This window comes from Neolamprologus multifasciatus, chromosome 5 (assembly GCF_963576455.1).
Source record: "Neolamprologus multifasciatus chromosome 5, fNeoMul1.2, whole genome shotgun sequence".
In the NCBI taxonomy this organism is placed as follows: Eukaryota; Metazoa; Chordata; class Actinopteri; order Cichliformes; family Cichlidae; genus Neolamprologus; species Neolamprologus multifasciatus.
The window spans coordinates 33,941,223-33,968,601 of NC_140443.1; the positions used below are offsets into that span (position 1 = coordinate 33,941,223).

The 27,379-nt window shown below is 41.0% G+C and overlaps 2 protein-coding genes across 2 annotated transcripts in view; one reads left to right on the plus strand and one right to left on the minus strand.

Moving 5' to 3' along the window:
• cdk18 (cyclin dependent kinase 18) overlaps nt 1–27,379 on the plus strand; it is a 637,630-nt gene that overhangs the window by 203,645 nt on the left and 406,606 nt on the right. The gene's annotated exons all lie outside the window — the stretch shown is intronic.
• slc45a3 (solute carrier family 45 member 3) overlaps nt 1–27,379 on the minus strand; it is a 109,484-nt gene that overhangs the window by 50,302 nt on the left and 31,803 nt on the right. The window lies entirely within an intron of this gene.

Below are 27,379 nucleotides of genomic sequence, written 5' to 3' on the forward strand. Positions count from 1 at the left end.
TACCAAGACAAGCCTTTCTCTCCTCTGTTTCACCTGGCAGACTGCTGCAGCATGAAGCGCAGGTAGCGGTTGCATTTATACATTTATAGCCCACATTGCAGTTAACATGTTATCCCTGTCTCAGTAAAATAATTTATACTGCTGTGCATATGTTTCATCCTCAGACTGCTGTGAGAATCTAGTAGGCTCCTGGATGTGAAAACAGATTTCTTCTCCAAACTGCTAAATAAAATCCACTTTCATAATGCAGACCGAGCCCTGATAAGCCTTTCGTTTAGGTTCTTGTGACTGGACTGGGCTGTTCAGGCTACGTTTAATGGCCGTGTTTCTGACCTGGGTTTATACTTGTCGCTGACTGCTCCATTTTCATTTTAATTATGATTAGAAATATTTTTTTTTCCTGCTATTCAAAAACCAAAAGTAATGTTATTCTATTCTTGTTTAGCATCACCAGCCCCCCCCCCCCCTAAAAAAACCCCCCCAAACAAACAAACAAACAAAATTGAAATGACCTCAAACTATTAGAATATTTCATTTGATTTGAGTAAATTACTGTTCAAAAAGTTAAAATAGTGTGTATCTCTCGGTCTAGTTATGTACATAGTCATGGGGAAGACTGACGCCTGATTGGTTATTTTACGGATCTTTGCTGAAAAGCATTGCTGTTCACAATGTGCTGTATCCAAGCACATTAATGGAAAGTTGTCTCGAAGGGAAACGTGTGATACAAAAACAAGACAGCTGACCGGAGCCTTGAGAGCTCTGTCAAGAAAAATATATTCAAAAAGTTGGGGGAGCATCACAAGGAGTGGACTGAGATCCACCATACACAGACATCTTAAGGAAAGCGTTCGTAACATCAAGCTGCTCCTGAACCAGAGACTTTAAAGGTATCTTGCCTGTTGCTTAGTGGTCCAAAGTCCTTTTTTCAGATGAAAGTAAATGCTGCATTTCATTTGGAAATCAACATCCTAGAGCAGGGGTTTCTAACTCCAGGCCTCGAGGGCCGGTGTCCTGCAGGTTTTAGATATCACCCTGGGTCAACACACCTGAATCACATGATTAGTTCATTACCAGGCCTCTGGAGAACTTCAGGACATGTAGAGGAGGTAATTTAGCCATTTAAATCAGCTGTGTTGGTTCAAGGACACATCTAAAACCTGCAGGACACCGGCCCTCGAGGCCTGGAGTTGGACACCCCTGTCCTAGAGTCTGGAGGACAGTGGAGGGGCACATAATCCAGAATGTCCCTTCTAGTTCTCATTGATATTCTTCACTGGTATCAAATCTACAAAACAACAAAACAGAACCAAAAAAGGCTTTTAACAACCTGAAATACCAACCATGTATATGATTTGAAATAAAATCAGAAGCCAACTAGTGTTATCTAATTAGGGATTGTCCTCTTCATTAACACACATTTGAATGAAGGGCACATATGCAATACAGTGACAGCCCATGTACATACAAAAGCTATGATGAATTTCTGTTTCTGTTTTCTTATCTGTATTGTAATGGGTTTTTTTTCAGATACTTGCTGATCTTTACATTCTCTTATTCATGGGTGAAATTACCAGAATTAGTCAGTTGTTGATGTAAAAAGTCTATAAAATATAGATATCAAATTCATTGTAGTTCCTTAAGTGATGGTGGATCTGCTTATTGCTATTAAACACACATTTTGGTCAGGCAGAGTAAGCAAACCTCTAATGACCAACTCTATTGACAGAATATATAATTGAATGACTACAACAATGTAATATTGCCAAATGAACCAAACTTTCTCTTTTTCATTGATCTGAGTGATCTAAAAATTCCGGTACTTTCTCTGAATATACCCAATGTACTCGAGCCATATAGGTACGTGAAGACACTAAAACAATGTAACAAAGTCACATTTTAGGTTGCATCAACATACTGGTCGTAGTCATGATTTTTAAAAGCTCTTCTAACTGTGCTAAACTGGCAAATGCAATCATCAAGAAACAGCTGAGACACTATATTGCAAAAAGTATTTGCTTGTCTGCATATTAACTTGAGTGACATCCCATTCTTCATCAATACCGTTTAATATGATGTCTCCTCACCCTTTACAGCTATAATGTCTTCAGCTCTTCTGGAAAGGCTTTCCACAAGGTTTAGGAGCATGTTAGTAGGAATAGGAAGGCCTGTCTTGCGCTCTAACTGTAATTCATTCCAAAGGTGTTCCCTTTAGTTGTCAAGTTCTTCCAGACTAAAGACATGATCCATGTCTTTATGGACCTTACTTTGTGCACTGGTGGGCAGAGATGTTGGACCAGGAAGGGGCCATCCCCAAGCTGCTCCAAAGTTTGGAGCATGAAATTGTCTACAGTGAAAGAGTTCCTTTCACTGAAACTAAGGGGCTGAGCCCAACTCCTGAAAAACAACCCTACACCATTATCCTCCCTTCACCAAACCTTAGACTTGCCATAATGGAGTCAGATAAGTACTGTTCTCCCGGCAGCTGCCAAACCCAGACTTGTCCGTTGGCTTGCCAGATGGAGAAGCACCTGAATTCAGTGATTTGGATATGTGAGTGAATACTTCAGGCAATATAGTTTATCTACCTTCTTTCTCTCCATCATATCAGCTAGCTCTCTCCCTTTGCCAGTTATAGTACCAACATTTAGAGTCACTCTCATCTCCATACTCCAGCTTTTGTTTCTCTCTCACTACCTCTCAACATGCCTTCCCTCATTCATCTTCGTTTGTCTCTGTTGTCTAACAAACAGCCGAGACAGTTGTTGTTAATCCAGGCCCTGACCAATCCAATGTAAAAATCTCATTCTTTATGATCTGCATGTTTAATTTGGCCAGGATTATACGTTGGACACTATTCATGAAGCAGTTCTCCCCATTCACCCGGGCTTGGGACTGGCAGTAGGAATACACTGGCCTGTGGCTGGGTTTTTACTTAATGTTTTAGTGTATGATTGTGGCTCACCTGACATCTGCAGATAACAGTCTTGACTGAGATGATCTATAATTCAGTTCAATTCAATTTCAATTCAATTTTATTTATATAGCGCCAAATCACAACAAAAGTCGCCTCAAGGCGCTTCATAGATACAGAGAAAAGCCCAACAATCATATGACCCCCTATGAGCAAGCACTTTGGCGACAGTGGGAAGGAAAAACTCCCTTTTAACAGGAAGAAACCTCCGGCAGAACCAGGCTCAGGGAGGGGCGGCCATCTGCTGCGACCGGACAAATATCCTAGCTACAGGGTTCACTTGGAAACAGTTTCATCTGTCTACAGTCCATTTTAAATAGAAATTCATAACTCATAATTGACTTTTGTCACTACTACTGTACTGCTCAAGGACTTTTACACATTGTGCCTCATTCAGACAAATACCTAAATGCTTTCTGTGTAACACTGACACACCAGAGAACAACTTGCGGTTTAGTATTTTGCCCAAGGATACTTTGCTTGCAGACTCTTACACCCAGAATTTGAACCACCAACCTTCCAATTAATAGATGACCCAATACCCCCTGAGCTGCAGTCAGTCAGTTCAGCAAGACTCTGAAAAATGTCTCTTTGAAACAAAATACATTCATCAGCTTGTGAAGCTAGCTTTAAAGGATGCTTTTGGTTGAAAATTACAGAACAAATGTAATGCGGAAAGTCTGCACTCACAGGACATCGACACATACACATCTGTGGCAACGTCTCAAGGTGTATTTATGAAAGCATCTCTCTTAACTTAACTTTTCTACCTGAAAAATGTATTTTATTGTAAATGTATTGTAATTGTGGCTATATTTATCTATGAGCAATTATGTAATTATATAAACCAGTTTATGACGTGGTTTAAGCCCCCAGAGGTCTATGTCATATTTTTTCAAACCAGGCGTGGGCAATTATTTTTTATGAGAAATTGACACTGTTGTGGTGGGCTGCACCAATAAGCCGAACTCAATTTTGTGCAATATTAAATTTGTCTATTTATAAACTGCTATTAGTAAGACTAGATATTACCATTTGAAAAATGTGAGAGAGGCATAATAAAATTTTAATTATTCACCATTTTTTCAACATCCCCAAAAAGCAGTCACAAACAAAAGGTACATGTTTTTGTGAACTTTTCAGTCTCTTAATACAAAGTTTGATTGCTCTTTTGCAATTTTTTTTAGCTGTTTAATCTTGTTCAGTGAGTTTAATTGTTCTGTTTGAACGAGTGAATTAAACTCACATTCAGTTTCTAAAGTGGAAATGCGAAGGGCAGTGGATCTACAAGCCGATTGTAACTGAAATAATTTAGATTTGTTAAATATCATCACTAAGAATGTTTGTTTGCGTATGAAGGCAGATGAGAACCAACATCTTCTCCATTGTTATGCCAGTAAGAATGATGCTTTCAAGCTGGCTTAAAAGAAATGGTAACTTTCTCATGAAAACCAGACTGTATATTTTGCATGCAAATAGGCCTTGCAGTTTGGTATTTAGTTAATTATTTAGTTAAGTAATTTGTGAAGTCACATAATTCAGTAAATGCAAGAAATGCCTCTGCATCTGAGAGCTCTGAAATATCCTTGCCTCTCTTCTCATTCTTGAATTTCTGCTCTCAGATCCCACACTGTGCACTCTGTTGCCTGACAGCTCTATGGTGGCCTATGTCACCATGTTCATTTTGTGCTCTTCCAAAAGTGCAACAAACTGTCTGTGATTCAGTGCTTCTGCTGGAATGAAGTGAACTATTTTAATTACATCAACTACATGGTTATTTCTTTAGCACTATAGCACATGACTTGCACAATACCTCCTGATGCAATGCAAAAATCACTTTTTTTTTCTTTTTTTTTTTTTTTAGCTCTGGGGTCGTTTTAGTCTCTTTATCTTGCATCCACTGTCCTTATTTGGACAGTCATTGGTTGTCAGTGTTGGGGAGTAACGGAATACATGTACCGCCGTTACGTATTTAAAATACAAAATATGAGTAACTGTATTCCGTTACAGTTACCGTTTAAAAAGGTGGTATTTAGAATACAGTTACTTTGTTGAAATAAATGGATTACCCGGCGGTACTTCCCTGTTTCATATTGTGGCGGGTCAGGACTGTTTGGGTTTTGTTTGACAGCTACGTTCTGTTGTTCCAGGCGGCAGCGTTACGGTTGCCATGGTTACAGGGTGCCGCTCTCTCTCTGCGTGTTTCCTGGGTGAGAGAGCCCTTTTTGTTGTTGTTGTGCTAAGCTAATAGGCAGAATGCTACAGGTATAGCTCTAAAGAATGTAGCATCATAGGCAGTGTAGTCCGTGCTGCAGGGAGAATGGACTGCCATACACGTTATGTGTCTGTGAGCGAGGGAGGGAGAAAAACGAAAAGTACGAGCTGTCATCGAGCAAAAACGGGAGCTGGAAGCATGTAAATATAATAATAACCACTGCAGCCAAGAAGAGAGCCTGACAAGCCCAGTTGTAAGTAAGCTATTAAGACTCGACAGTACACCGTGTTCGTGTTTTCCTCCAAAAACAATAAGTTCCGTTGGAGCAGCCTTTCAACGCCTCTCACTGTCTCTCGCAAGCAAAGTTGACCCAGACAACAAAGTAAAGCTAGTTTTCGGCTACGAGCCCGACACAGAACCCACCGTATTAGTCAGAGGTCCCTTTACTACGGTTCGGAGCCGCGGACCTTCAGTAATAGTAATAAATCACATTCATGTAGTTGTAAACAGCATGATAATATATTAAGTAATCCAAAGTATTCAGAATACGTTACTCTCATTGAGTAACGGAACGGAATACGTTACAGAATACATTTTGGGGCATGTATTCTGTAATCTGTAGTCGAATACATTTTAAAAGTAACCTTCCCAACACTGTTGGTTGTAACACCTGCCAGTTTGTCCTGTTTCTGCCCAAGCCTATCAGTTACCTCCATGAACAATTCACTCCCTGTAAGTCCTTTTCATTGAGTGCATTGCTCCTAGCTCTACTGTCATTTAAAACTCTTTCATCATTCCAGGTACAAAGATGAGTAGCTGGGCCTTGATATCCCAGATATCACAGCTCCTGTCCAGTTTTCTGTGCTTTTTCAGCTGAACACAACAATACACATGGCGTTACCTCTGGTTTTAGTAAACAAATACGTAGGAGACCATATCTTATTAAAAAAAAGCCTCTACAGTTTATGTGAGCTAACATCTTTAGGAGAAGCAAACTCAGTAGCAAAGTCTGTTCCAGCATATTTGAAATAAAGCTGTATTTGCTTCCATACCTGCAGATACATAACGAAACCAAAAATATATATAAAATAGCAGTTACCTTCAAATTAAAAGCAATGTGATTTCCCACAAAATCACAAAAGCAGTAGGGAAGTGGTGGGTGAAATGGGGCAAAATAAATGGATGTATGCTTGATACATCATGAACGCTCAATCTTCCAGGTAAGGAAATCCCAGAAAGCTAATTCTATTCATGTGGACACAGCATTTTCAGCAGGAGAAACGTATTGTCACTCATCCAAGGGACTTCTTCAGTCTCAGGTGGTTGCAGGTATCCCCAACCTTATAAATAGCAAAGATGCATAATGACTGAAAACTAGAAGCACTGGCCAATCATGGGCCATGACCTCATTGTTAGTGTGCAGACTCTCACGGCCATTGATCAGTGTCATTTCTGTTCTTTGAAATGAGTATTATTCACAGGGTCAAGGAAAGGTTGCAATCCTAGCATGATAAGATGCTGAAAGTTGTACTCTAAGGCTCCATTTCCTCAGTTCAGAGATGGTCTTTTTCCATTTAAACCAGCGTTTTAATGGTGAGTTTTTTGTGGTCTTTTATGAAACAGTCTGAACTTGAGCCCTTATGCTTTGGTGTCCAAAGGATAAGGGCTGGACCTGGAGAGGTAAACTGTCAGGTACAGCAGTTTAATTGTTCAGTATTTACACACTAACTAATCAGTTACTGAGAGTATATAAAATTAAGACTGTCACAGAAATATACAGTCTCTTGTTAAGAATTGCAGTTGAGTTTTCTGACACTGAATGGAAGTAACATTTGTTTTCTAGGCTCATTGAATTTCAGGTCCACCCACGCGTGCAGTGAGTTTGAGTAGGTTCTGTCAAATTGTAGGCTGTGCTGAGGGTTTGTTTGGAATGTGAGTTATTCCCATTATACTGTGTGTGCGTGTGTGTGTGTCGGTGATGATGCTACCCTGGATTTTAGGAGACAGGCTGTTGAATTCTGATCAGTGTTTTAGGAGTTTTGTGTATCGTGATGAAACACTGTTAGAATGCATGCCTTGTGTCTTCTGTTTCTTGCACATCAGACAGATTTCTGTCTCTGTGTTCAGGGATGATGCTGTGAGTGAGGAGCAGGTATGTTTCCATAGCAACCAGGGAAGAAACTCCAGCCCCCCTCTCGCTCTCTCTATACCTCCATCTCCCTCTCTTTTGGTGGCTTCACATTGGCCAGTGGCTCATGCTCAAGTCTGAGCGCTGCAACCATCACTATGGAACTACAGCAGAAGCCTTTGAACCTTTCAGCCTTGGTAATAAACCTCTTCAAAGTTTGATGATGAACGTCAATTGTGCATCATAACAGTACTGACCTCCAGCTAAAAATTCCAAACAGTGTTTGCGGATTAAACCATCTAGTGCTCTATGTTTAAGTGCCAATCACACTAAAATGTTAAGTGCAAGTCAGAAACAAGGAGTTGGGAGCTTGTTATTCTGTGTCCTCATCTGTGTAACACTGACACCAGGTGGCCCATTTAGCCAACTGCAATGCAGCAAATATACTTCCTGTAAATACAACCAGATTCCCCCTGGTCATCAAGGACCCTGTCAGAGGTATACTACCACCCAGTTTTTGAGAGGTAGTGTTTAAAGATAGGAAATCTTTCAGGGGTTCTTACTGTGTTTGAAACAGTCAGGTTGATGAAACATATCATGTGGTGTTTTGATGATAGTGAGGGAGAATGGATGAATGAATGTCAGAGTAATTTTGAGATTTTAATGATTTCTTTGAACTATTCTTTGGATGGAGTGATTGTACAGCAGACATCTTAATGACTTAACAAGAAAAAGGATTAGGTGCACAAGTTTGAATTTATTTGAATCCACAAAACTGCAAAACAGCTTGAGTTCTCTTAGGCAAGCTAGAGGCTTCACCTCTCTTGTGCTCTGTCTGTTGCTTTGGATAGTTGAACCCAGGTATTTAAACTCACTCATTTTCACTAACTCTCCTCCTTGTCTCTTCAATCTCTTACATCTGTCTCCCTCTCATTTACACAGAATTAGCACCAAGTAAACACACCAGCAAAGCACACCAGACTGGCTGGTGTTTTGGATTATTGTCCTGTTGCAGAACCCAAGTGCACATCAGCTTCAGGTCAAGAACATACGGCCTGACATTCTCCTTCAGGATGTTTTGGTAGACAGCAGAATTTGGTTCCATTTACCACAGCAAGTCTTCCAGGATAGGCAGCAAAACAGCCCCAGACCATCATACAGTCTGATCAAAAGTTTAAGACCACTTGGCAAAAAAAAAAATTAAAAAAAATCATATTTTGCATCTTAACAAGGTTCCAAGTAGAGCTTCAACATGCAACAAGAAGAAATAGGAGTGAGACAAAACATTTTTTGAGCATGCAATTTATTGAAAACAGTGCTTAAAATGAAACAGGCTGTTTTACAGCTGATCAAAAGCTCAGCTCACCTTCAAAAACCCCCGTAAACCCCCCAAATGGTAAATGGCCTGTATTTGTATAACGCAGTGGTTCTTAACCTGGGTTCGATTGAACCCTAGGGGTTCGGTGAGTCGGTCTCAGGGGTTCGGGAGAGCATCCGCCGTGACATGCACGGCTCATTTTGTGCACCAGTAAAAAACATATCTATGTCTTGAATTTGAAAAAAATCATATTTTATTTTTCACTAAAGAGGGGTTCAGTGAATGCGCATATGAAACTGGTGGGGTTCGGTACCTCCAACAAGGTTAAGAACCACTGGTATAACGCTTTACTTAGTCCCTAAGGACCCCAAAGCGCTTTACGCTACATTCAGTCATCCACCCATTCACACACACATTCACACACACAGTTGATGGCAGCTACATTGTAGCCACAGCTGCCCTGGGGCGCACTGACAGAGGCGAGGCTGCCGGACACTGGCGCCACCGGGCCCTCTGACCACCACCAGTAGGCAACGGGTGAAGTGTCAAAGTTCCAAACATGAACTCAGTAATGAGCAGCTCCACCGTTACTGTTGATCACTTCAAAAAGTTGTTGCGGCATGCTTGATGCAAGTGTTTCCATGAGGTGAGTGGGAACATTTCTCCAAGTGGTGAAGACGGCCGCACGAAGGGCATCTACTGTCTGGAACTGTTTGTCCATTTTTGTAAACTTCCCTTGCCATCCATCCCCAAAGGTTCTCAATTAGATTTAGACGAGGGGAACATGCAGGATGGTCCAAAAGAGTGATGTTACTCTCCTGGAAGAAGTCCTTTGTCCTGCCGGCATTGTGTACTGTAGCGTTGTCCTGTTGAAAAACCCAGTCGTTACCACACAGACAAGGGCCCATAGTCATGAGGGATGCTCTCTGCAACATCTGGACATAGCCAGCGGCTGTTTGACACCCTGATGCACCTCCTGAAGCTCCATTGTTCCACTGAAGGAAAAAGCACCCCAGACCATTTCGGTGCCCCTCCTGTGTGGCATGTAGAAAACATCTGCTCATCATGCCAGTAACGTTGGAAATCATCAGGACCTTCAAGGTTACATTTTTTCTCATGAGAGAATATAACTTTCTTCCACCTTTCAGTGTCCCATGTTTGGTGCTCTCTTGCAAAGTCCAAATGGTCAGTTCTGTGGCGTTCAAGGAGACTAGGGCTTTGAAGACGTTTACTGTTTTTGAAGCCCTTCAGTCTTAGATGCTATGGTTATGGGGCTGTAGTTGGCACCAGTAACAGCCTTAACTTGGGTCGAGGATCGTCCGTCGTGTCTTGATGGACAGCCAATTGCTGGTGTTGGTGAAATTGTTTTGGGTCTCCCACTTGACTTTTTTGTTCCATAACCCTCAGGATCACTTAAGAAAATCCAAAGGACCGTCTAACTGCGTCCCACCTCAGCAACAAGAGGCCCCGCTTATACAGCTCAACAACCCGATCATGTTCAAAAAGGAAATGTTTTTTTTTGCCTTTGCCATCAGAATGCCATGACAGTGTGACTACCTGACAGAAAATGACAATGAATCCACATTTTTCACAGATTTGGCCTTTTAAAGGCACGTTGTCCTGAACTATTGATCAGCTGTAAAACAGCTTGTTTCAGTTTAATCGTTGTTTTCAATAAATTGGATGTTCAAAAAATGTTTTGTCTCACTCCAATTTCTTCTTGTTGCACGTTGAGGCTCTAAATCCAAAATATGACTTTTTTGCTTGGTTGTATTCAACAGTCTTAAACTTTTGATTGGAACTTAGCACCACCATATTTTACTGTTGGTATGTTGTTCCTTTTCGGAAATTCTGTGTTACTTTTATGCAGATGTTATGAGACACACACCTTCCAAAAATTTTAACTTTAGTCTCGTCAGTCCAGAAAGTGTTTTCCCAAAGGTCATGGGGATTATCAAGATGTTTTCTGGCATAACTGAGACGAGCCATTATGTTCCATTTGCTGAGCAGTGTTTTTGTCTTTGGAACTCATTTCTGTCCAATCTCTTTCTTATGGTGGAGTCATGAACTCTGACATTAACTCAGGCAAGTGAGGCCTACAGTTCTTTGGATCTTACTGATTTTTTTGGGATCAGGGCATGATATTTGGCTTTTGAGGATCAGTTGGTCCACTCCACTTTGTCAGGCAGGTCTAATAATAATCAGGCTTCGGTGTGGCCTGAGAAACTGAACTGAACTTTCCAAAGATGTGATACACTGCAGCTAATTTATGTTAAAACAAAGGGGGGCAATCACTCGTTCACACAGGGTCACATAGGTTTGGGTTTTTTCCGCTAAATAATAAACACCTTCATTTGAAAACTGCATTTTGTGTTTGCTTGTGTTATCTTTGTCAAATATTTAATTTTGTTTGATGATCTGAAAGATTTAAGTGTGGCAAACATGATGGTAAACACTTTTTCATACCACTGTGTTCACCACTCCTAAAGGTTGGATGTTGCTGATGCTGAGAGGAAGGATTTCTAGGTAAAGATGGGTAGAGGTTAACCAATATGCAAAAATCTGCATCAACAAGTTGGGGAACAATTTCAGAAAGATCTCCTTCAGCATAAAATTGTGAAGACTGTGAATATTTCATCTTCTACTGTCACGGTCCTGGGTCGGTGACCCAATGTTTTGAGTTTCATGTGTCTCTTTTGTATTATGATCTTAGTTTTCTTTGTTGCCCCAGTTTATTCTTTAGTCTAGTGTCTTAGTTTGGCTTTCTTCTATTCTCTTTAGTTTTCTGAGTATTTAGCTGCCCTCTGTCTCCTTGTTATTGTTCTCTGTGTTTCTTAGTTGTTCTGTCTCCCCTAGTCAAGTCTGCGTCTATGTTACTATTTCCTGTTTTACTTTGAAGGTCTGTGTCCTACGTGAATGTATTGAGTTTCGCTTGCCTTGGGTCTCGTTATGTCCGATTTCTCCCAGCTGTGCTCTCCTTCTGTGTCTCATTTCCCTCGTTATTTCCCAGTGTATTTAAACCCTGTGTCAGTGTCGTGATTGTTCTCATGCTGTGTGTTTCTCCCTGTGGTGCCCTGTGTGTGTTTTGTTAGATTCTTTTCAGTTTAGGTTTTGTAGACGTTCTTTGTTCAGCAATAAAAGCTGCCATTTTGAGTTTAATCCCGTTTCTAGTGAGTTTGCGTTTGGGTCCAATTCCTGCCTGCACACAGCCGAAACATGACATCTACAATACATAATATCAAAAAAATTGTGAAATTTCTGTGTACAAGCGACAAGGACAAAAAAACCAAAACGCTGGATTCCTTTGATCTTCGTGCCCTCTGGTGGCAATATATTTAAAAAAGGCACGATTTTGTCATGGAAATCACTGTGTGGGCTCGTGAAAGCTTCCAGAAATCATCTGAACACAGTTCACAGTGCCATCAACAAATGCAGGTTAAAGCTCTATCATGCAAAAAACCCCATAAATGAACATGTTCCAGACCACCACCTTGTTCTGGGGGATAAAGCTAATTTCTAATGGACTGAGGCAAAGTAGAAAATGTTCTGTGGTCGGACTAATTAAAATGTGAAATGCAAGTGTTTGCAGTCAAAAACAGAAATCCTGACTTGTCCATGGCCCCAGATATCTGATACCATTTTAAAATAAAAAATAATCAGGGATATCAGGGCATATTATGTAGTAGCACAACATCCATGTGGTGTCTGAAATGTATTAGTACCTGTCTGCACTTGTTCCCTATTACTATACCTTCTAGCAAATATTATACAGTGAATGAATGAGTGAACAACTGGACAATTCAAAGTAGCAGAGCATGACACGATTTCACATGCACCTATAGCTTTGTATTTTACCACTCGTTCCCTGTTTATAGTGAATAAATCTTTAGAAAATAGGCAAATAATTTAGAAAATTTCCGTTACTGTCACATGAAACCCCAGAAAGCATGGTTTAGAACCTGTACGCCTCATCTGTCCATAGAGACATCATGCATGGCTGCCTGTCTGTTATCAGAAGAAAAAAAATCTCCAGATATGATTTTCTTTGGCGGTAATCTGGTGTCTGGTGAGCACGGCACAGTGGGTTGTCACCTACTCTGCATCAACAGCAAGATTTGCTTCTTATAAAAAATGCATTTAAGACTTTAGTTGTCCAATTCAAACTATAAATAGTTTTATAGCTGCTAAATATGTTAGCAGCTCATTGTTAAATAGCCCATCATCATATAAGCTTCAAAAATGTGGAGCTACTGCATAACACAGAGTTATTCAGTGTTTCTGACTGCTTTTCATGGGGCATATTCACAATTGATATTAAAAATGAGTATCTAATATAATTCAGTGTAATGAACAGCTGCAGCATACTTGCACAGGAGGATTGAGTTCAGCGAGAGTGTGGTGTAAAAATGTTTGAGGTACAGGCAGAAGATTAATCTACAATTGAAATGATTTAAGAAGACTTCAATCATTTTTAAAGCAATAAATGAAATTAAATACGTACAGTAAAATTGACAAAAAGTTCAACTGAATTCAAGTTTTGTTAGTTTAGTTTAAGTCGTTCAGTTACTTTCTACCATTACAGCTTTGGTGTCAATATCCAACATAACAGAACTCATCTAGACTTTACAATAACAGCTCCCACTGCACTAAATGTAAATAAGGTTAGCGCTAAATTCCTGCTTGAACTAAATAGTCTTACTCCTGACAATTTGGACATTTATTGAATACGGGACCAAAATGACCTTTTTACATTTTTGCCTCTGTCCTCGTCATTTCCCATGTTGACCTAAAGAGGGCAGTGCAGGACTGCAGTTGGGCTGGATTACAGCCTGGCGGCACAGGGAACATATTACAAATTCAGGTCTACTGGTGGATGCCTGCTGGCCAAATGTTTGACTTAATACCTCTGCCTGTGTGTGTGTGAACGTCTGATTAAAATGTCTCTTGACCTGACTGTGACACCCTCAGTTGATGAACTCATTGTCTGACAGTCTGCAAACAACCCACTGATTCTCTGAGAGGGAAACAGAAAAAGCAACAGGGTAAAGAACTTCCATAAATGAGCCTCCTTTTCAAAGGCTTATCGTGCCTCCTGGCACAATGATTGTTCTTACATATCATCCTGCACCACTTTGGACTTGATTCCCTCATTTTCTCTGCTCTGTTTTCAGATGAGTAGCTGCAGGCAAAGCTGTGGATAAGTGGAAAAAGAAATACAGAGAGCGTGAGAGAGATAGATGGAGAGGAGCCTGTGCTGCTTAACTTAATTCTTAACTGGCTGATTTATGTAAAGCACAGGCATGAGCGGGAAATGATCTTAGATGCCCACTTCTGCACAGTAAAACATCAAGCTGGAATTCAGTGGAAACAACTAATCCTTTTCTCACTTTCATCTTAAAATAATGCATATATATATATATATACACACACACACACTGTATTCATTTCAGGAATGTTTTTTTTAGACCACTTTAAGACCCGTCCAACATGATGCGCTAACTTAGCTGGAAAAGATGAGGTGAATGTGAGTGTTGCTGAGAACTCAGTCACCTAATTACACTGTAAGAGAAAAAGAACACACACACCAGCAGCGACTGCTATTTAAAAAGTAAAGTCTTGGAAACACAAACCATCTATGCTCGCTGTGTGTCTCAGATGAGTCATGGCTGGGCTTTTTTTGGCTGTTTTTTCTTATAAATAAGGTTATTCGTAACCTAATCCTTTTCATCCTTTTCATGACAGAAAGAAGTGACTTTTCAGACTGAGAAAAGAAACTAATACCAGCCGACAGCACAATATTTGTGTCTGATAAGATGCTCATTGTGTCAGTTTTGACAACATGCCAGTCAGGCCTGGATGTCTGTGTTAAAGCCAGTTACTGATGTAGCTGGTGGTGCAAATGAGTGACCAGCAGTTAGACACTGAAACAGAGGTTAGATCAGGTTAGGTGTGTGTCTATCAACCACCCCCCCCCCAAAAAAAAATAATTGAGGGAATAACAGCACTCAAAATGTTGCTAAACTTTAAAAGTCAAGTAGCTAACTGTCCTCTACTACGTAGTAGTTTAAATACAAATGCTAAGATTCAAATAAATGGTGTTGATATTGAAAGAGGCAGTGAAAATAAATTTCTGGGGGTAATAATAGATGAAAAACTTAACTGGAGAACTCACGTAAGATATATTCATTCCAAAGTATCACGTAGCATTGCAGTACTAAACACGGCAAAGCAGGTATTAGACAGAACATCACTTCATGTTCTCTACTGTTCACTGGTTTCACCATACTTAAGCTATTGTGCAGAGGTCTGGGGCAACAACTATAAAACGACACTACATTCACTTTTTACTCTTCAAAAAAAAAGCAGTTCGAATCATCCACAATGCAGGTTACAGGGAACATACAAACTCACTATTTTTGCAGTCTGAAATATTGAAAAGAGATGATCTAGTGAAATTCCAAACAGCACAGATTCTATTCAAAGCAAAACTGCCAGGTAATATTCAGAGTATGTTTTTTTTTGCAAGAATGAAGTTATAATTTAAGGTTTTTTTTGTAACTTCAAAACAAGGAAGGTACGTACTAAAAGAAAAAGCTTTTGTGTTTCTGTGCATGGAGTGAAACTGTGGAACAGTTTGAATACGGAATTAAAGCAACGTCCAAACATAAAACAGTTCAAAAAGAGTTAAAAAAAATATGATCTCAAACTATAAAGAAAGGGAAAAATATTGAAATTGAGTGAATGTCTCTATTTAAAAAATTTCATGATGTGATTTTATAGTATATAGTATATATTATATCAGAAATCTGTTCACTATTTTTATTACAGATTATATCAGTAATGAAGCTGACAAAATATTAACTGATAACTTATGGCAAAGGGGTGGGATTAAATAATTGTGTACTTCTTCCCACTCCCTTTCAACATGGAAATGAATCAGGACGGTAGCTATATTGAAATGTATTGACTTTTGTATAGTATTTTTTTCTCTCTCTCTTATTTTCTTTACTAAATGTACCTGTATATTGTTTACATGTTTGAAATAAATTAACAACATAACAACAACTACATCAGCGGTCCCCAACCCCTGGGCCACGGACCGGTACCGGTCCTTGAGTCGTTTGGTACTGGGCCGCAAGAGTTGAGGCTCGGGTGTGAAATTTATGATTTTCAGGGTTTTTATCGTTAACTTGGTTTCCCTGGGTCTTTTCCCGTGTTGTAGTTGTGTGTCTTATTTCAAAAGAAATATTTACGCGCTACTATAGTGACCAGAGAGCATTAAAGGGCAGAGAGGAGGATGTTACTCTCAATGTTGTTGGTGCATTTTCAGGAGGACGCTGCTAATAAAGTTACACAATTACACAGTTTGCATTTATTATTATTATATTTACAAAATACCACAGTTTTTGTTTTGATCGTATCATTTTATTTGGTTGTATTTATCCCCGACACCTTTAAGGCTGGTCCATGAAAATATTGTCTGACATTAAAGTGGTCCGTGATGCAAAAAAGGTTGGGGACCGCTGCTCTACATCTTCACATTCTCTGTTTAACAAGAACATATAATAAGGCAGATCCCTCCACTACACAACTGTGAGGACTCAGACTGCAAAATGTCCAGCTGTTCATGAAAAATTACATGCCAGTTGTAAAAAAAGAAAAGAAAAGCCAGAAACCATAATTGATGTTATGAAATGTGTTAAAAGGTTCCTGGCATGATAGCAGTTGAATGAGTGTTTGTCTGTTAAGTGGTGGTGCTGTACAGGAGCAATGCCAAAGTCAACCTAACAAGAAACATAGTGCTGGATGGGTTGGATGTCTGGTAAGAGAGGGAGACGGAGATAGCTGAGATAGACAGCTCTTAAATGCTGCAGGCACAGACCACCACCAGCAGCACTGATTAACTCCACCTACTACTAACCTGCAATGCAACACAGGGGGACCAAACGGGGGAAAAACACAGCAGGCCTACACAAGGAAGGAGGGCCATCATGTGTATAACCTGGTGTATCTAGTATCTTTTTGGTGTTTTTTTGGGGGGGTTATTTTTATTCATCCCATCCATCCATACATTTTCTTCTACTTACCTACGACTGGCTTGAGGGTGCAGCAGCATAAGCAAAGATGCCCCAACCCCCCTCGCCCCAGCCACCTCCTCTGGCTTATCGAGGGGGAACACAGAGGCGTTCTCAGGCCAGCTGAGAGATGTAATCTCTCCAGGGGTATGTCTGGCTCAGGGCCCCCTTCTGGTGGGACATGTTTGAAACACCTCCTTGGGAGGCAAACCACCTCAACTGACTTCTTTTCATGTTGGGGAGTAGTGGCTCTACTCTGAGCCACTCTCAGATCACTGAACTCCTTACCCGATCTCTAAGGGAGAAGTCAGTCAAGTTTTGGAGAAAGCTCATTTCTGCTGTTGGTTTCTGCAATCTTATTCTTTTAGTCACTACACAGAGCTTGTGACCATAGGTGAGGTTAGGGATGTAGTTAGGGATGTCCTTAAAAACTGTGAACAGAACTGGTAACAAATGGAAACCCTACCAGAATCCAACTCGCACTAGGAATGAGTCTGACCTATTACTGGGGATGTGGACCAAGCTCCTGCAACAGTTATACAGTGGCCGAATGAACAGTAGCAACGTGTCAGACGCCCCTGATTCACCTCCCATAGTATACTCCCAGGGACGCAATCGAATGCCTTGTCCCAGCCCAGAAAACACATGTAGATTGGTTGGGAAAATGCCCGCGCACCGTCAAATATCCTCAAGAGGATAAGCAGCTGGTCCAGCGTTCCACAACCAGGATGACAACCGCATTGTTTCTCCTGTATCCAAGTTTTAAGTAAGAACAAACTCTCCTCTTAAGTACCCTTAGGCATAGACCTTCCCAGGGAGGCTGAGGAGCGTGAACCCTCTGTAGCTGGAGCACACTCTCCAGTCTTCATTTTTAAACATGGGGACCATCACCCCAGTCTACCAGTCCAGAGGCGGCACCTCAGATCGCCAACCAATGTTGTAGAGGCGTGTCAACTAGGTCAGCCCTATACATGCAGGGCATTTAGGAACTTAGGGCAAACCTCAGCCACACCAGAGACCCTGCCACCAAGAAGTTATTTACCTGCCTCAGTGACCTCACCCCTAGTAATTGGCATCTTGTCCTCCTCATCAGCAGATTCTTCTTCCTCTATAAAAGACATGTCAGTGGGATTAAGTAGGTCCTTGAAGTATTTCTTTTGTCACTAGACTATGTCCTCAATTGAAGTCAGCTGCACCTCACCCTCAGTGTACACCATATGAGTTACCTTCTTAGTCACCTGACAGTTTGCCAAAATTGCTTCAAGGCAGATCAAAAGTCCTTTTCAATGGCCTCACTGACCTCCTCCCACACCTGAGTTTTCCCTTTTGCACAAAAATGCAATAACAAAACATCACATTAGTTTCAGATCTGGAAGGCTGTTCATCCCAATTACAGGCCTACCGGTCTTGCTGTCATTGACCATGTGATAACTGAAATCTCCCAGTAGGGCAACAGTGTCACCAGATGGAGCACCCCACATATACATATTACCACATTTGGGAAAACACATCAGCACACACACTGATTCAATTCAATTCAATTCAATTTTATTTATATAGCGCCAAATCAGAACAACAGTCGCCTCAAAGTGCTTTTTAAGGAAGACCCTACAATAATACATACAGAGAAAAACCCAACAGTCAAATGACCCCCTATGAGCAAGCACTTTGGCGACAGTGGGAAGGAAAAACTCCCTTTTAACAGGAAGAAACCTCCGGCAGAACCAGGCTCAGGGAGGGACGGGGCCATCTGCTGCGACCGGTTTGGGTGAAAGGTGATGCCACTTGTTGAGGTAATGAGGTGGTGGAGGTACGACAATTTAGGCTTGTTATGTACTCACAGAAACTGGGTACCTTGGAGTCATTGAGTCAATGATGAATTCCTCTATAAACCAAATTATTCTAGAGTTAAATGTGAGGGCATCAGTCTGAAAGCTAAAGCCTCAACCTTGAAATGAACTTAACTCATAGTTCCTAAATCTCTGCAAGGAAAAGTTATGCACCTGGCCCACGTGGGTCATCAAGGCATGGTTCGCAACAAACACTGCCTACTGGTGGCCACACATGGATGAGTTTGTCAGGGGTGGCTGTAGCTCAGGAGGTAGAGCAGGTCACCTACTGATCGGAAGGTTGGTGGTTCGATCCCTGGCTCCTCCAGTCTGCGTGTCAAGTATCCTTGGGCAAGATACTAACCCAACTTGCTCTCCGATGCGTCCATCGGAGTATGAATGTGTGTGAATGTAGTTAGAAAGCACTAAGTGTAGATAAAGTGCTTGTGAGAATGGGTGTGATTGGGTGAATGAGGCATGTTGTATAGAGCGCTTTGAGTACTCCGGGAGAGTAGAAAAGCGCTATATAAGAATCAGTCCATTTACCACAAAAATTCTTTCAGCATGCACAACCTGCCAGGCTTGTGATAAAACAGCTACTGTTTCAGCTGCCCCATTACAACCCATCAAGTTTCCAGTAGGTCCATTCCAACATGTTGCAGTCGACATTGTTGATCCATTTGAACATTAGACCTATGACTGGAGGTTTGAATAGAATAGAATAAACCTTTAATTGTCCTACAAGGGGGAATTTGGTTGTAACAACAGCAAGAAAAACACATATACAAACAAACAGGACACAGGACACAAAACAGGACAATAGTTACCAAAAACCTTATTGACTATTTTAGTAAGTGGCCTGAAGCTGCATTCACCCCAAATGCCACAACTGCAACTGATTGCATTCCTAACTTCTGTTTTTGCTGATTTTTTGACTGAGCATGGCATTAACCACATCGGGACAAGCGGATCGCATCCTCAGGTGAACGGAGGTGTGGAGCACTTTAACAGAGAACTGAAGGACTCTATTCAGAAAGCACAAGCTACACAACGAGCCTGGAAAACTGTGGTTACAGAACTTCTTCACAGTTATTGGGCTACCCTTATGCTACAACTGGTGGGTACCCTTTCCATCTTCTCAGAGGGATGCCAATGCAGACTAAATTGGACATCCTGCCTCTGCCGATGGATGGACAGTATTAACACATCAGAATTAAAATGGCACAGACACAGGACAAAAGTGCACTCTACACAGTATGTATCTACTAGTATCTACACAGAGTATGCAAACCTTTCCATTGGGAAAAGGAGAGACACAGTACAGCAATCCATTGTTGGTACAGCAGCGATGTATCCTCAGTGATGGGAAGAGATGGAATGCAACGTGTTTCATGGCCAGAGAGCTAAAAAGAAGCACCAAGAGCTGATACAGCGAATGAAAATGTCAGGTAGAGACAGACAGTCACACGTTCAACTCTGCAAAGGAAAAGACAGCCCCCAACAAAAGACTATGTCATGAAATAAGTCTGGGGTTATAGTTAAACTTCTAACTGTGGCATACACTGTTATGCTAATCAGACAAAGAAACAAAAATGTGAGTTTGATTTAAAGTACTTAATTTCAGTTATGACTTCTGCCAAAGTGCTTTGTGTTTTTCAAAAAAGAAAAAGGTAAACCTGATTTAGTTATTAAAATACTGGCCCAGACTAAAATGAGGATAAAAGTTAAATGCAGATGCTTTGCTTTGCCCTTTTTGTCCACATTTTTCATCAGAGACACAATGCTTTATTTTGCCCTTACAGTCTTTTAAGTTGCCAGAAGAATAAAACTTGACTGAAGTATTACTTAGGCACCTTTAAAAATATACATGTTGAGACTTCCGCTTCCGGCCACATGGAGTGAAGTAGTGGGTGCGTTCAGCTCCGCTTATTAATTCTAAATATTGCATTTTCCAGACCACTTAATTCTGGGTTAGCTGAAGCCACGCTAAAATGGATACTAAGAAGACCAGAAAATACACACAAAAGACCATAGACATCGATTCGACCATCTCGAGCGGTGAATATGGCGAAGCAACTAAAGCTAAAGCTAATGCTAACGTGGAGACGGGGGAGGAAGCGCCTATATCTGTGGGAACGCTGTGTGCAGAAATACATGCAGGACTGAAACCGTATGAAGATAGTTTGGACAGCATTAAAATCCAGTTGGCTAGTATACATAAAGGAATCAGCAGTGACATATCTGTGCTGCGAGAAGAAGCTAAAGCAGACATTAAAGCCACCCGAGACGAACTCATGGGAAAAGTTGAACAGCTGTTCACTATGCAAGCAGAGGCAGCGAGCACACAGAAAGAGATGGAGAAGTCCCTGAGTGACACGACTGACAGGCTGACAACACTGGAAAAGTCCTATATGTCTCTAAAGGCAGACCATAAGAAGCAACAAGAAAAATGCTCTAACTTAGAAGATAGAAGTCGCAGACAGAATATCAGAATAGTTGGTGTTGCAGAAGGCGCAGAAGCGAATAACATCACCGATTTTGCCGCAAAGTTTCTGGCGGAGGTCCTCGGAGTAGATAACTTTGACTCCCCTATTGTTATTGATCGAGCTCACAGAAGCCTTATCCCCAAACCACGCAGCGGGGAACGACTGAGGCCCATTATTATCCGATTGCACTACTTCACAGACAAGGAGAAGATCCTGAGACTGTCTCGTAATAAAGGAAACTTACACTTCAACGGGTCTCCAGTTTATATTTTCCCCGACATAAGTCCTGAGGTTGGGCGGATGCAAGCAACCTTCAATCAACTGAAGCAGAAACTCCGCAGCGCTGGCATCCAATACAGCCTGTATTATCCAGCCAAATTGGTGATTAAGGCAAACGGCTCCAGATACACGTTTACCGATGCACAAGCGGTGGAGAAATTTATCTTGTCAGCTGATCACATCGGAAGATGAAACTGAATAGTAGGCGCCGGCCAGCTGATCGAGAAAGACATTACTGGATGGTAACACTCACTGACTGAGTTGATAAACTCTTATTCAGGTGAAATATATTATTATGCTGTTGAGGATATTTTTACATCTTCTTCCTTTCTTTGTTCTGTTTTGAGAGAATGAATAAGTTTATAGAAGGAGAATGAATTAGAATGTGTTTGCAAGTAACTTCATAGTTAATATTTAAATTGATTAATATTAAGGTAATTTAAGTTACAAGATGATGTTTATTCTCTTACCAATGTAATCTCTCCTTGTATGTAAACTATCATAATAGGGATTAAGGTTAATGGCAGAGCCTGAACTACTTTTTTTTTTCCTTTTATTTATTCATTTTATTATTATTTTTTTTTTTTATTACTGTGAGTGTGCTTTATCAAAATTTATCAAAATTAAACTGGATATGAATAATATAATTCTTTAGGAGCTTAGTGGTAAGTCAGATGTTCATATCTCTCTCTGAGTTGAGACTTAAATACTTTTGTTGTATGGAGTCCCCTCTCTGTCCAAGTTCTGATGGACTGCTTTGGTCAGGGAGGAGCAGAGAGGAAGCAGGGACTGTTTTAGTGGGGTTTGTTGTTTGGGTTCTCACCTGCACTTTTGTTTGTATTTTGTTTGGAGGCCATTTTATTAAAAAAGGAGGGGGGAAAGGGTTTAATTGGGTTGAAATCTTTATTTACAAGTTAAATAATGGTTATTGATAATTATAAAAACCTAGTAAATTTTGTGTCATGGAATTGTAAAGGACTCAATGGTGCTGTTAAGCGGGGCAACATTGTAGCACACCTTAAAAACTGGGGACAGATATAGGATATTTGCAGGAAAACCATTTGAGAAATCAGGAAGCTACATAGCAGATGGATTGGGCAGGTATTTCATTCTAACTATACAGCTAAGAATAGTGGTGCAGCCATTATTATCAAAAAAGGGATCCCCTTCATAGCGTCAAAAGTATTATCGGACCCTCGTGGACGTTATATCATAGTTACAGGGAAACTTTATAACAATCAGGTTACACTAGCAAACATTTATGCCCCTAATGTTTTTTTTTTTTTTTTTTTTTTTTTTTTTTTTTTTTTTTTCCGCCTGTCCCATTTGGTTCTTTAGCCGTCAGAATTGTTGTCTGAAGACCAACAAGGATACCCAATGGATTTATTTTGCCAAATGGATCATCATGGCATTGCCGTATTGGTCCATTTGATCGACCTTTGTTTTTATTATTTATTTTTTTTTCAGTTGTTACAGACGGGACAGACATGAGTGAGGGATAGGAAAGGGAGAAAGAAAGACGAAGGAAAAGAAAAACAGAAGGGGAGAGGGACAGTGAGAAAGGGGGGAAGAAAAAACATCTCCGGGATCACCTGTTGAGAGAAAAAGAATAGAAAACAAGCAAAAAACAAAACAAAACAATGCAACATACTATACACAACACCATCGCATTAATCTAGCTAAGTGTAAACAGCAGTAAATACTAAATATTGAATGTTGTTGTGCAGCACGCAGGACAGACAGCGCACAATGTGCTTTGAAGTAGCAGCCAAGAAAGGTGTGATTTAAGTCTACGAATAGTGAACACCCATGTGCACACCTGTGTGGATCGGCGCGCTTGTATTCAAATGGTTTCCCCATGTAATGGTCTGCTAGAGGATGTAGAGAGCCATAGCCCCGTCCCCCAGGGCATGAAGCAGGCATGGAGGAGATCCAGGCCCCAGACATCCAGAGGCCCCAGAGTGCAAGAGCCCAAGGAGGACCACCGGAGGGGCATCCGTGCCACCTTCATGGGAAGGGCTGAGGATCCCCAGATGAGGGGTCACCCAGTAGCCACCGGGCAGAAGCTAGAGGGGGCTGCACCGGCGTGCCCGCCGGCTCTGCCGGCAGCCAGCTGTGCCAGAGTGAACCGAGCCGCAGGCACAGAGGCCGGAGGCCCGAGGGCCCCCCGCGCCCCGGAAGAGGCCTGACCGAGCAGCAGGCGCCAGGCCCCGCCAAGTAGTCACCGGGAGTGAGCTGGTACATACCTGAGCGCCCAGCCCCGGACACCAAGAACCACCAACGCACCGACCCCTGAGGGCATCAGTCACCAGCAGGGAGTGTGGTGAGGGGAGATAGGCCTCCACACTTTGGAGGGCCTTGGAGTTCCCAGAGAGGTGAAGTCTAAGACCCGACCTGACATATAGACACAGACAAACAGGCACACACAGACACAGACATGCATTCCCACCCTCATGCACACATATACAAACACTCAGCACTCACCCAACGCAGGAATAAACGTAAATGGACATGTACACACAATCACACTCCCCAAACATACTCTATATCTCGGGTCCAGGTATCCTCACCCCCAGAGATGGAAACGGCACCCAGACCCAAGAGATGTTACCCTTCCCTCCGGGGTGGAGGCAAGCAGACCGCCCCAGGCTCCGCAGCAGCAGGGAGGCCAATCGGACAGCCAGCATCTCTTCCCAGCCCCCCCGCCCCGATGGCTAGCAGAGAACGGGGGTGTGTTAAGACCCCATACCTCCCTCCTCCCGCTCAAGTGTAGTGTTGCTGCGTGTTGCTCTAAAGTGTATTTAAAACAAGGGAGAGGATGGTGCTGCTGCCAGAGAGCAGCAGGTGTTAGCACGGCCCCTCCCGAGAACCCTCAATGTCTACATGGATTTAAAATTGAGAGGTGGGCACCGGCGCCAGAGGCAGGTTTGAATACACAGACCGTCTACTGGACGCCGTTAACGTGCCCACCCTCAAGGCCCTATATATATATATATGTGTGTGTTATGAGAGTGTAAGTAATGTGGATGTCTAAGTTGTGAGATAAAATTGAGGCACAGGTGGCCAGAAGAGGACAGAGGGGGGGGGAATGTCTCCCCTGCACCCTGGTGACACACCCGCACCCCAAAGCCCTACCTGTGTGGGTGGGTGTGGTGGAGCGTGAAGAGGGAGGCAGCCGGGGATGGGGAGGAAAAGAAGGGAGGGGAGGGTGTCCCTCCCTAGGGCCAGCTCCTATGCCCCTAATGTTGATGATGCAGGTTTTATTAAATCATTTATATCCTCTTTACCTAATATGGACACCCATAAACTGATAATTGGTGGCGATTTTAATTTCGTTTTGGATCCTAGTCTTGATAGATCATCACAAAGATCAGCATTTAAATCAAAATCTGTGAAAACTATCCAGGAATTTATGAAGACATATAAACTAATAGATCCATTTAGAGCTATTTCGCCTAACTCTAAACAATTTTCATTTTTCTCTTCTGTTCATCATACTTATTCTAGAATAGACTTTTTCTTAATAGATTATAGATTTATTACACAGATCCAAAGTTGTGACTATAAGGCAATAGTTTTATCTGACCATAGTCCAGTATTGGTACAACTAGCAATAGGAGATAGACCTACTGCACCAAAATGGCAATTTAATAATGGTTTGCTGTTAGATAATATTTTAGTAAATGAAATAAAGGATCAAATCAAGCTATTTATTTCAATAAATGACACACTTGAAGTTACAAGATCCACACTATGGGACACATTAAAAGCCTACTTGAGAGGCCAAATTATCTCATTGAGTAGCTATAGGAATAAGCAACGAAAAGAAAGAGAGTTAAACATAACAATGGAACTTTTAGAAATAGACAAGGAATATGCCATTTCTCCTTCATCTAAACTTTATAAAAAGAAGGTCTCATTGCAGACAAAACTTAAATTGCTTTATACAAATGACACAATAAGATTACTTACACAACTTCGACATAAGTACTATGAACACGGGGAAAAAACAGGTAGTTTACTAGCAAGGCAAATTAAAGAAGTTGCAGCATCAAGACTGATTACAGAAATAAGAACTAGAGCAGGGCAATTAACAACGGACCCAAAGAGAATTAATGATGTATTCCGAGAATATTATAAAGCACTTTAGTCTTCAGACTTAAAAAAAGATCCAGACATAATCGAAAGTTTTTTCGATTCTATTCAAGTTCCATCTATCAATATAGAACACAAACTATTGTTAGAACAACCAATAACATTAAGGGAGATAAATCAGGCTATTCAAAGTATGCAAAGCTCAAAAAGCCCCGGTCCAGATGGGTATAGTGCTGAATTCTATAAGACCTTTAGCGAACAGATTTCACCCGTTCTTTTGGAGATATACTGAAGCTCTAACTAAAGGATGCTTACCTTCAACCATGTATGATAGCACTATCTCTCTAATCCACAAGCCTGGTAAGGATCCTTTGGAACCTGGTTCATACAGACCAATAAGTCTATTGAACGTAGATAATAAAATATTGGCAAAAATTCTGGCTATGCGATTAGAGATAGTTCTCCCAACAGTTGTGTCGGAGGACCAAACGGGATTTGTAAAATATAGACAGTTATCTTTTAATATTAGAAGGCTATTCAATATTATATATACACATAATACTTCTGATCAATCTGAAATACTACTCTCATTAGATGCAGAGAAGGCCTTTGACAGGGTTGAGTGGGATTTCCTCTTCTCGACCCTGTCAAAGTATGGCATAGGCCCTAATTATATCTCCTTTGTTAAGCTGCTTTACAAAACCTAAGGCCTCGGTTAACACAAATAATATAACTTCTAGTCCTTTCCTCCTCCACCGCTCTACAAGACAAGGGAGCCCTTTGTCCCCATTGCTATTTGCACTTGTCATAGAACCTCTCGCCATTCAATTACGCTCTACAAAAGATTACAAAGGAATAAGGAGATTTGGTGTAGAACATAAGGTGTCTCTCTATGCAGATGATTTGTTGCTATATATCACTGACCCTACTAAATCATTGCCAAAAATTATGACAGTTCTAACTGAATTTGGGAAAATTTCTGGATACAAAATCAACTTAACAAAAAGCATATTGTTTCCTATTAGTTCTTTAGAAAAATTAGATAGCGCTACATTGATCTCGTTTCCTTTTACAATCTCAAATACTTCTTGGAATAACTGTAACCCGTGAATTCTCTGGCCTTTTCAAACATAATTTTATTAATTTATACCATCAAACTGAACAGAACTTGGAAAGACTGTCCAAACTGCCCATCTCGCTTACTGGCCGAATAAATATCATTAGGATGAGCACTTTACCCAAATTTTTATTTTTGTTTCAATGTATCCCAATATTGATCACAAAAACTTTTTTTTTAAGAAAATAGACCAGTTAATTTCTCAGTTTATCTGGAACAAGAAGACACCCAGAATAAAAAAGATATTTCTCCAAAGATCCAAGATTACAGGAGGAATGGGGTTGCCTTGTTTTCAGTTTTATTATTGGGCCTGTAATATACGTTGTATGTCATTCTGGGGCGGGGAACATAGACCTGATTGGGAACGGATGGAAAGTATGACTTTTCTCTCTAATACTCTTAAATCTTTGGTTCATTCAAAATCAGATCAGGGTAAGCATTAATGTAAAAATTTGGTAGTGTCTGACTCACTAAAAATTTGGTCTCAAATTAGAAAGCATTTTCATTGGCGTCAATGTTCAATCTTTACACCATTAATTCATAATCAAGCATACACATTGCTCTCAGGATCAACATTCCAGCTATGGACTTCCAAAGGAATACACACAATCAAGGATCTGTTTATTAATAATCTTTTTCCTTCGTTTCAACAACTTCAGCAAAAATTTTCCATAGAAAACAGAGATTTTTTCAAGTATTTACAAATACGTCATTTTATTAAAGAAACGTTTCCATCCTTTCCCAACGAACCACAAAAGCTAGTTTCAGATGATCTGTTCCTAATGAACCCGCTAAAGAAAGGAGCTATAGGGCTTTGGAGTTGATGTCACGCCGCAATGCATTGTGGGAGCGCGGCGCCATGT